This window comes from Gossypium hirsutum, chromosome A12, assembly GCF_007990345.1.
Source record: "Gossypium hirsutum isolate 1008001.06 chromosome A12, Gossypium_hirsutum_v2.1, whole genome shotgun sequence".
Taxonomy (NCBI): Eukaryota; Viridiplantae; Streptophyta; class Magnoliopsida; order Malvales; family Malvaceae; genus Gossypium; species Gossypium hirsutum.
Window position 1 is genome coordinate 75880820 of NC_053435.1, and position 8586 is coordinate 75889405.

An 8586-nucleotide genomic window follows, 5' to 3' on the forward strand; every position below is an offset into this window, starting at 1 on the left:
TGGATTATTTTGAGATATTATTGATAGGGATTATAAATTGACAAGAATTTATTTTGATTGTGAGTTGAGGATTTTGCTTGAGGACAAGCAAACGCTTAAGTGTTGGGGTATTTGATAAACCGTAATTTTTACATGTTTTTATTCCATGCTCAACACATTTATGGATGATTTCTCCTTAGGTTTGGTAAATTTGATGCTCTTAATCTTTTAATTTCATGTTTTATACTTAGGTGAGCATAGGAGAGTAAAGAGAGCGAGAAATGGGCCAAAAATGGAGAAAATAGACCCACATGGGAAATCAACACGGCCTGGACTTCCTCACACAGGCGTGTCACACGGTCGTGTCCCTTTGGCAAGATCGAAGCACAACTTACACGGGTAGACTACACACCCGTGCCTATTCAACAGCCTTGACCACGGGCTGGAGTAATCGCACACGGGCGTGTCCCTGTCGAGCCCAAATATAACCCTACTTGGAAAAGGCCAATTTTGAGGGCTCTTAGGTATTCTAAAGCCTATTTAAACACCTAAGGAGGCACTTAGGAAGGGGACACAGAGTAGGAAGCAAGGAATTACTCAAGTAAAGCCGATTGATCCATCTTAGAAGTCGGATTCATCATTAAGACTAAAGATCTCCTTTCAAGTTCCGTCAAGAGTTTTGGGTTTTCTTATGTTTTGTTATCTTTATGCTTTTGAGATGTTTTCTTTCATAAGTATGAACTAAACCCCCTAAATACCTAAGGGGAATGAAACCTAAGAGGGATCTTGTTATTATTATCTAAATTGTATGATAAATATTTGACTTGTTCTTAATTATGTGTTCTTAATTCTTGTTTTAATATTCCAGGATATTGATTCAAGTTAATGCTCTCATTCAGAGGAGGAATAGACCCTGTCTAAGAGTAAATTTGTCATAATTAAGCAGAGTTGATTGCACACCTAGAGATAAGGTGATAAGATTTTACCAGATTAGGGTGAAACCTAATAAGGGGATCCATAGATCGAGTTAATGCAACACTAGGGCATTAATTAGAAAGAGATTTCAATTAATCAACCTAAGGTTAGACGTTATTAGTCTCGAGAGAGATAATAATATAACTTAGGGATTTCTATGGATCAAGTCAAATGAATAAATCGTCTGATCTAGAGTCAAATAACAAGTGAAGTCTAGTTGGATTTTTCCTTAGGTATTGTCTTAATCAATCGAATTTTCTAAAAAGTATTTTCCCAAATTTTCTTTCTGTGCATTCTTCGTTTAGTAATTAGTTTAGATAACCAAATCCCTTAATTTTTAGGCTAGATAATAAAAAGAAGGTAATTACTAGTACTCTTGGTTCCTTTGGGTTTGACAATCTGGCCATGCTAAAGCTATACTACTGTTCGATAGGTACACTTGCCTTCATTGTGATAATAGTTAGTTTCAAAAACGCTTAATTATAAATATTTAAAACCTGTCGCGAATATCACGTATCACTTCCTCATCCTCTTCAGTTCTCAGAATAACCCGTTTAGTGGCACAATCCAAGCTTACCCGATGTTTAACTAAACAATCCATGCCCAATTTTAGGTCGAATTCTCCAAAAGGCTACTCTATAAGATTGACTAGAAAAACCACTCCTTGTATTTCCAAGGGAACATCTCTAAACATCTTATTTATCTGAACGGATTGCCCAGTGGACTTAGAACAGTAATCTCACCCATAGTGTTTTCAACCATAATACCCAATATCTCAAACATAGAGTATGCTATGTATGGATGTGTAGACCCAACATCAATCAATGTAGAATAAGGTACACTATGAATAAAGAACATACCCGTAATGACATTTGGAGCATATCTTTCCTCTCAGTGATGTGTAACATAAACTAGTGCCAGCTGCCTTGCCTCAGTATGACCAGCACCTCTGCCCGGTACTCCACGACTATGACCCATACCATTTCCACCCCTGGTCTGACCACGACCCCGCGGTGGCTGCTGACCACCCAATTGAGCATTATAGAAACCAGTAGTTTGCACTTGCTTAAGCCTCCGTGGACAATCCTTGACAGGTGCTCCAATGATCCGCATCTCAGACATGCACCCGTCTTTTTCCAACATTCGCCCTGGTGGTGTTTTCCACAATTAGCTCAAAACTGAAGTCCAAAAGTAGCAGCAACATGGGTCTTAACTCTAATTGGACCATCAGTTTTGGGATTTTTCTTAAACCTTTGAAAAGAATTTGAGGGCTCAGCATCCCTCTTATCTTTGTCTTTTTTCTCAGTACTGGCGCTCAGCGCGTGTCACATCCTCAGCGATTTTTTCCTTGTCAACCAGTGCTGCAAAATCCTGCTCCCTATAAAGAGCTATCAAAACCCTTAGACCATCTCTGAGGCCATCCTCAAACCAAACACACCTCTCGTATTCTGTTGCCACCATCCTACGAGCATAGCGGCTCAATTGTAAAAATTCAGCCTCATATTCAACCACTGTCCTATCTCCCTGAGTTAAATTCAGAAATTCCCTCCTACGGGCATCCACATAGCTAGCACCCATATACTTAGCCTAAAAAGTAGTCTTGAAAAACTCCCAGGTCAATCGATCAGCTTGAATGCCCTCTTTGACGGTAAGCCACCACTGGTAAGCCTCGTCTCTCAGTAGAGAGACTGCACCTTTTAGCTTCTAATCAGGGGTGCAGTCAAGGTCATCCATGATCCTTTCTGTGGCCTCCATCCAATATTCAGCCACATTAGGGGCAACTCCAGCAATACCCCTGAAAATCTCTTCCCCATTAGACCTGAGTCGTTCAGTAACCAACCCACTGCCTACAGTGCCAGTACTAGGCCTAACGACCCTTTCCAGAATCCTCAACATTGCTTGAGACAGTGCGTCGTCCCCAACTGCTTGATTTTGAGACTTTTCTCAACCATAGGTGAAGCTGGTGCCTCTCTAACTTCCTCATTAGGCTGGTGTCCAGAAGATGAAGACCTAGCTCGAGCACGTCCACGGCTTCTGTCGCGGCCTCTACCACGACTACCTCTAGTGCTTTTTATACAATCGCGCTTTTATCTGTATTAAAAGTTTTATGCCAGTCAGTTTATTGTTCCAGTTGTTTATTACAGATTTCTTATGAACAATATTATCTCAGAGTTTTGTTTTCGTAGTACGCAATCTTACTATGGTTCGTAGTTTACTCTAACTAAAGAGTTTTAGTACAGTTTTACTACCTAATGTAGTTCGAGTAATAACATCTTTTAGAAGAAACAATTAGAGGACTTACAGGATCAACGTGGAGACTCGGTGTACCACTCATTCAGTAAAACATACATCTAAATAATCACTTTTTCCAGTTTAAAACAATGTTGTTGAAATTTCTACGTTTTTGAAAAACCCAAATCTACAATTGAGTTTTGCAACTTGGCTCTGATACCACTAAAAATAATACCCCAAACCTGGCCTAGACGTTATGGCTGAATTTGTGATGTCACATTGGAGTGTTAAAACACAAATTTTGTGAAAAATCTGTTCTACATAGAATCTTCGTTCAGTGTGAAAACTCATGTTGTTTTAGCAATATATTAATTATAATAGTTGGTTATTAAACTTTAAAACAGTGTTTGTTGCGGAAGTTTTTGAAATGTGTTGCGTAAACGTGGTGTTTTCAGAAAAAAAACATTTGTTTATATTTTCTTAAAAATCTGAGTCCTATTACTAACAGGTAAAATAGAGTAAATAAATCCCCAACTTAAAATAAAACTTTAAGAGGCCTTATTACATAATGAAAACCCAAAAATAAAATCTTAATTATAATATATATAATAAAACAACTATGTCGAGTGGCCACCACTCAGTCCTCCGACCCCTCAATCTGTCTAAGCCTGAGGATTTCCTGCATAGATAACAGATGGGTGAGTTTACGAAAACTCAGTGTCTGAAATCCCATAATAGCAAACAGTGAGAGTAAACACAACTTTTAGTTTCAGTTAAGGGTCTTAGCCCCTCTTTCAGTAGCAGTAGCAGTCTGGGCCTGAGCCCATTTCAGTAACAGTGGCAGCCTGGGCCTTAGCCCATTTCAGTACATTATGCAAACAAAGAGTCATACCCAATCCATCCGCCACACACTACTTCCGTACCAGCCCTACACACTATGTGGGGACAAAATTGACCTACCCAACCCTACACACCAAGTCGTACTGGTTGCGACACTAAAACAGTATTGACAGTAGAGCTGGCAGTAATAGGCTTATAGCTTTTCAGTACACTTCCTCCAAAATCATATATCTCACCCCATGCAATGCAACATGATATAAATGTACATACAGTGAAAATGACATGCTCAAACAGTCATACATCACATAAGGGTAAAGCAATCATCTTACCAAAATAGGGGCCTAGGTATACTTACCGGCCCAATAGTAGGTCCATAGTCGTCTTGGGCGACTCGTACAACCTTAACAGCCAATCAGTGATAATGGGCCTATTACGGGCCCATGTGGGCCCACACTCCAGTGTGGCCCAAATAGCCCAGAAAAGGCCTTGGCCATGTAAACTACACAACTTGACCCAATATTCTCCACACCTTCGTGTGGTTTACCAGTGTAGGGCCCACGAGGCCGTGGGCCACAAAGCCCGTTTCGGCCCAACATGGGCCAAAGTGGCCTAAACCCACGAAATCGCTTGTGGTGGCCTCTACGATCGATTGCTTGCGCTTATGCATTTGGACCACTACACGAGCGAGCGCGCGCTCATGTGGCGTCCAAAGACCTATTTTTCGGCTTTTGCTGAATAGTCGATATTGCAATGTGATTACACACCTGTTCATAAAAACGTGTGAAGAATCCATGAGTTCTCCAACCTACATTCATTCCAACACACAGTTAGACTTTAATCAACAAGACTAAACACCCACTTACTAGCACTTATTCAAAATTATATTGATACTTGCCTTGATTGATCGAGTGTGGTTTTAGTCCGCTAAAACCGTTGTCGAAGGTTGATCACAAACTCCTTGCTAACTATTTGCAAGATAAGCGGATCCATTACACATGAATACTTATACACATAGATTGAATCACGTATACCACCCTATAGAAAATGAAAACCCCAAAGATAAATGAAAAGAGTATTCAACCACTGCCAAGGATCCAAGTCAAAATACCTCAGTTAGTACCTTGATATCAAATAGTGTTACCTTAGATCAAGAGAGGAGGAAGGTTCTAATCTTTCTATGGCACTAGAGACTTCTCCACTGCGCGAGAATTACTAAAACTCGAAGGACATCCAACCCAGAGAGAAATATGAGAATCGATTTTCAGAGAAAAGAAGAGAAAAGCCGAAAGAACAAAGACTTACCAATCAACATTCGGCCAACACCCCAATGCAATAAGGGAGGAAATTGGGAGAGAGCAGAGAAGAGAAAACAAGAAAAAAGAAAACAAGATATTTGACCTAAGGACTACAGCCAATTGTAGGAGGGAGAAGGAGGAATCAAAACAGAAAATGTAGCAAGACCAGTTAGTCAAGAAAAGAGGCCAATTTAGAAAAAGAAGGAAAAATGAATCAGTTAGCCAGAAGAAAAGGATCAAAAAGAGGCACAAAAACGCACAACTCAGGGGAGAGGAAGACCCAAATGGTCACAAGCAATTCAAAAGAATAAAACGAACAAAAATGAAGAGCACAACTCAAACACACTTTCGGCACTAAGGTAAGAGTCCTATGACCCAATTGGTACAAGGGAGTTTCCTACATTTGGCACACTACTAGCCTATGCCTTGATCCCTTCCTCAAAACTCTCTCCACATCTCTCCACAAATCACTCCATCGGTTCCTCCTCTATCCACATCCCAACTTTCTTCCTTGAATAACGCCACACACTCCTATTTCCTTCAAACACACCAACTGCCCAAGCTCCAGAGTTCTAGTGATATACACCCACCTACACGACACAACAGCAAAAAGTCATCCTTTATGTGTAGTAGGACTCAAAATCAAGTCCCTTAGCATTAGTAACACGCCACTTGCCACTAGTCCAGCAGGCTTTTTCATGACATACAACACTCACATTAATTTAAGAGTGTACTAGCTGAAGACAAGGGTTTATTCAAGTAGAACCAAAATTTTGCTCAAGCCAAGGCTTGAACTCATGACTTCCCAAACACTCCCAGAGCACTAAACCACTAAGTCAGACATACATTCATGCCACAACACACAAAAATAATTTTAACAGGGTTTTTAGGATTTGGGGTGTTTCATCTCTGGGCTATTCAGTATTTTACCTGATTGGAGCACTTGACTTTCAGATGCTCCTTCCCTTCTCTTTAAGGATTATATTCAGTATTACTAGGAATACTTGTGCCAATTTGTGTTTTTATATCACCTATCATGCTCATCAATTGGCCCATTTGATCTTCAAGCTTAGTCAATGTTCTTGTTGAATTGGTGCACTCAAACTGCACCTACTTTACATCTATTCTTATTGGCTGCATCTCCCCCTCGATTCTATCCAGATTTTGGCCACATACAGTATGGTCATTCAGGCTGACCTTTTCTTGAGGTTTCTGTAAATAAGGAGGTTGCTAGTTAGTGTTTTTAACTTGGTTAGAGCTATTACCTCCTCTTTGGTTTCCTCCCTATCTCAAATTTGGGTGATCTCTCCATCCAAGTTTGTATGTATACGAATAGGGATTTCCACCCCTATTTCTGATGTAGTTCACATCCTCGATGGGATTGTTAATGTAATGGAAGAGTGGTTTGTCTCATTTGTATATAGATGGTGCATTATTCTTAGGCTCCATTCAGTTGATTCTGTCCACTAATTATTGATATCTATCATCCTCCTGGACAGCCTTCATCGTAGATGGCCTTTGGCCATATGCATATCTTTCAGTTGGCCACTAGCAGGAGTTCATCGCCTTACTTTCTATTAATTGTATGTATCCTCATAGTTCTGTTCATGAGGGCACCTTTTGTTGCTCCATCTAATCCTGATATTGATTGCACATCCAACCCATTATAGAAAATTTGAAATTGTAAACACTTAGGAAATCCGTGGTGTGGGCATTTTTGAATTAGCATCTTAAAACACTCCCATGCTTCTTCAAAGCTTTCTCTTTCTAATTGTTTAAACATTGAAATTTCTCTTTTTAGCTGGACTGTCTTGCTAATAGGAAAGAACTTCTGTAGGAATTTCCCTACGAGTTTGTCCCCTGTCATTATTGATCGTAGTGCTTGCAAATCTAGCCAAGAAAAAAGGTTATCGATTAATGAAAAGGGGAACAACTAAAGACGAATAGCGCCATTAGTGACTCCATTGTATTGAAGGTATCACAAAGCTGGAGGAACCATTTTAGATGCTAGCTTAGATCTTCTGTCATTTTTTCTCAAAACTATAAATTATTCTGGATCATTGTTGGTTTAGTCTCAAAATTATTGTCCGTAATGGCTGGCCTCGTTATACTTCCTTGAATCGTATCCAAATTTGGTATCGCATATTCCCTCAGAGTCTTCTCATTACGTGGCATATTTATATTTGCAGGTAGCTGTGGTGGTGGTGGTGAATCTTCTAGGTTATTATTATAAACTTCGTTGAACAGTGGATTCTCGCGTGGTGGTAAATTACCTCCAACTGATAGCTAATTTTGCATTGGCTACTGTTGCTGTTACTATTGACGATTTCTTCGGATTATTCTTTCTAGATCTGTGACTGGCTTTATGGGTGGTCCCCTACTACGAGTCTTATGCTAAACCCAAAAAGACAGGATTAGTAGAGAATAAGAAAAAAAAAATTGTAGCTATAACCTAAAAATTTCTTAATTATTCTATTAATATGCAAAAATTAAAATCAATATTAGTGACGCTACCTCCCCGACAACGGCACTGACAACTTGACCTCCTCTGGACGTACCAATGTTCAGAGTAGAAATCCTGCACAAAAGATATGAAAAGCAATATCTGCAAGTATACGGATCAGGTTGTAATATAGTTACAACAAAACAGGTAAATACTCCGACGATCATATCCAAGGGAGGCGAGCATTAAATTAATTCTAACCTAAACATAAATAGATCTAATTAGTACTTTACATGGATTATAGTACGATGAATAAAAAGAAAGGTTGTGGTAATCTATATGAATAATAATAAGAAAAGAAAGAAATGAAAATAAATAAATAAATCACGAGAAATCAAATAATAAAATATATATCAAATCTGGGTACGGGTGATTAGCTCACTTCAGTAATCGATAGCCAACTATAGTTTTGGGTTTTCTTGTTCAATCAACTAGTCAAAACCCAACAGGATTTTTCGATCTTCCACTAAAATATTGAGTTGGGAAGAACAACTTATCTTTCAACCTCACAGTCCAGACAGGTTCAAGGTTAAGGTGTTCATGGATAGGCCATACCAAATTTGGTTTAATTCCCACCTTAATTACTTTTTAGGGTTGTCAGGCCTAGGGTTTAGGTTCTTCCTCTCCTAAACAATTAATCCGCTAAAAAAACCTTATAGAATAGTTAATTAATCATACCTCTTGTAACATCCCTAACTCTTATCTGCCATCGAAATAGGGTTATAGAGCATTACTATAAAAACGTAATGTAAAAACATACAT

The 8586-nt window shown here is 39.1% G+C and overlaps 1 non-coding gene across 1 annotated transcript; it reads left to right on the forward strand.

Annotated features, from left to right (window-relative positions):
- Positions 1–7018: 7018 nt before the first annotated feature.
- On the forward strand, positions 7019–7124 carry LOC121211675 (small nucleolar RNA R71). The gene has a single exon (XR_005906894.1). It is a non-coding gene; the product is annotated as a small nucleolar RNA R71 (small nucleolar RNA).
- The last annotated feature ends 1462 nt before the right edge of the window (positions 7125–8586 follow it).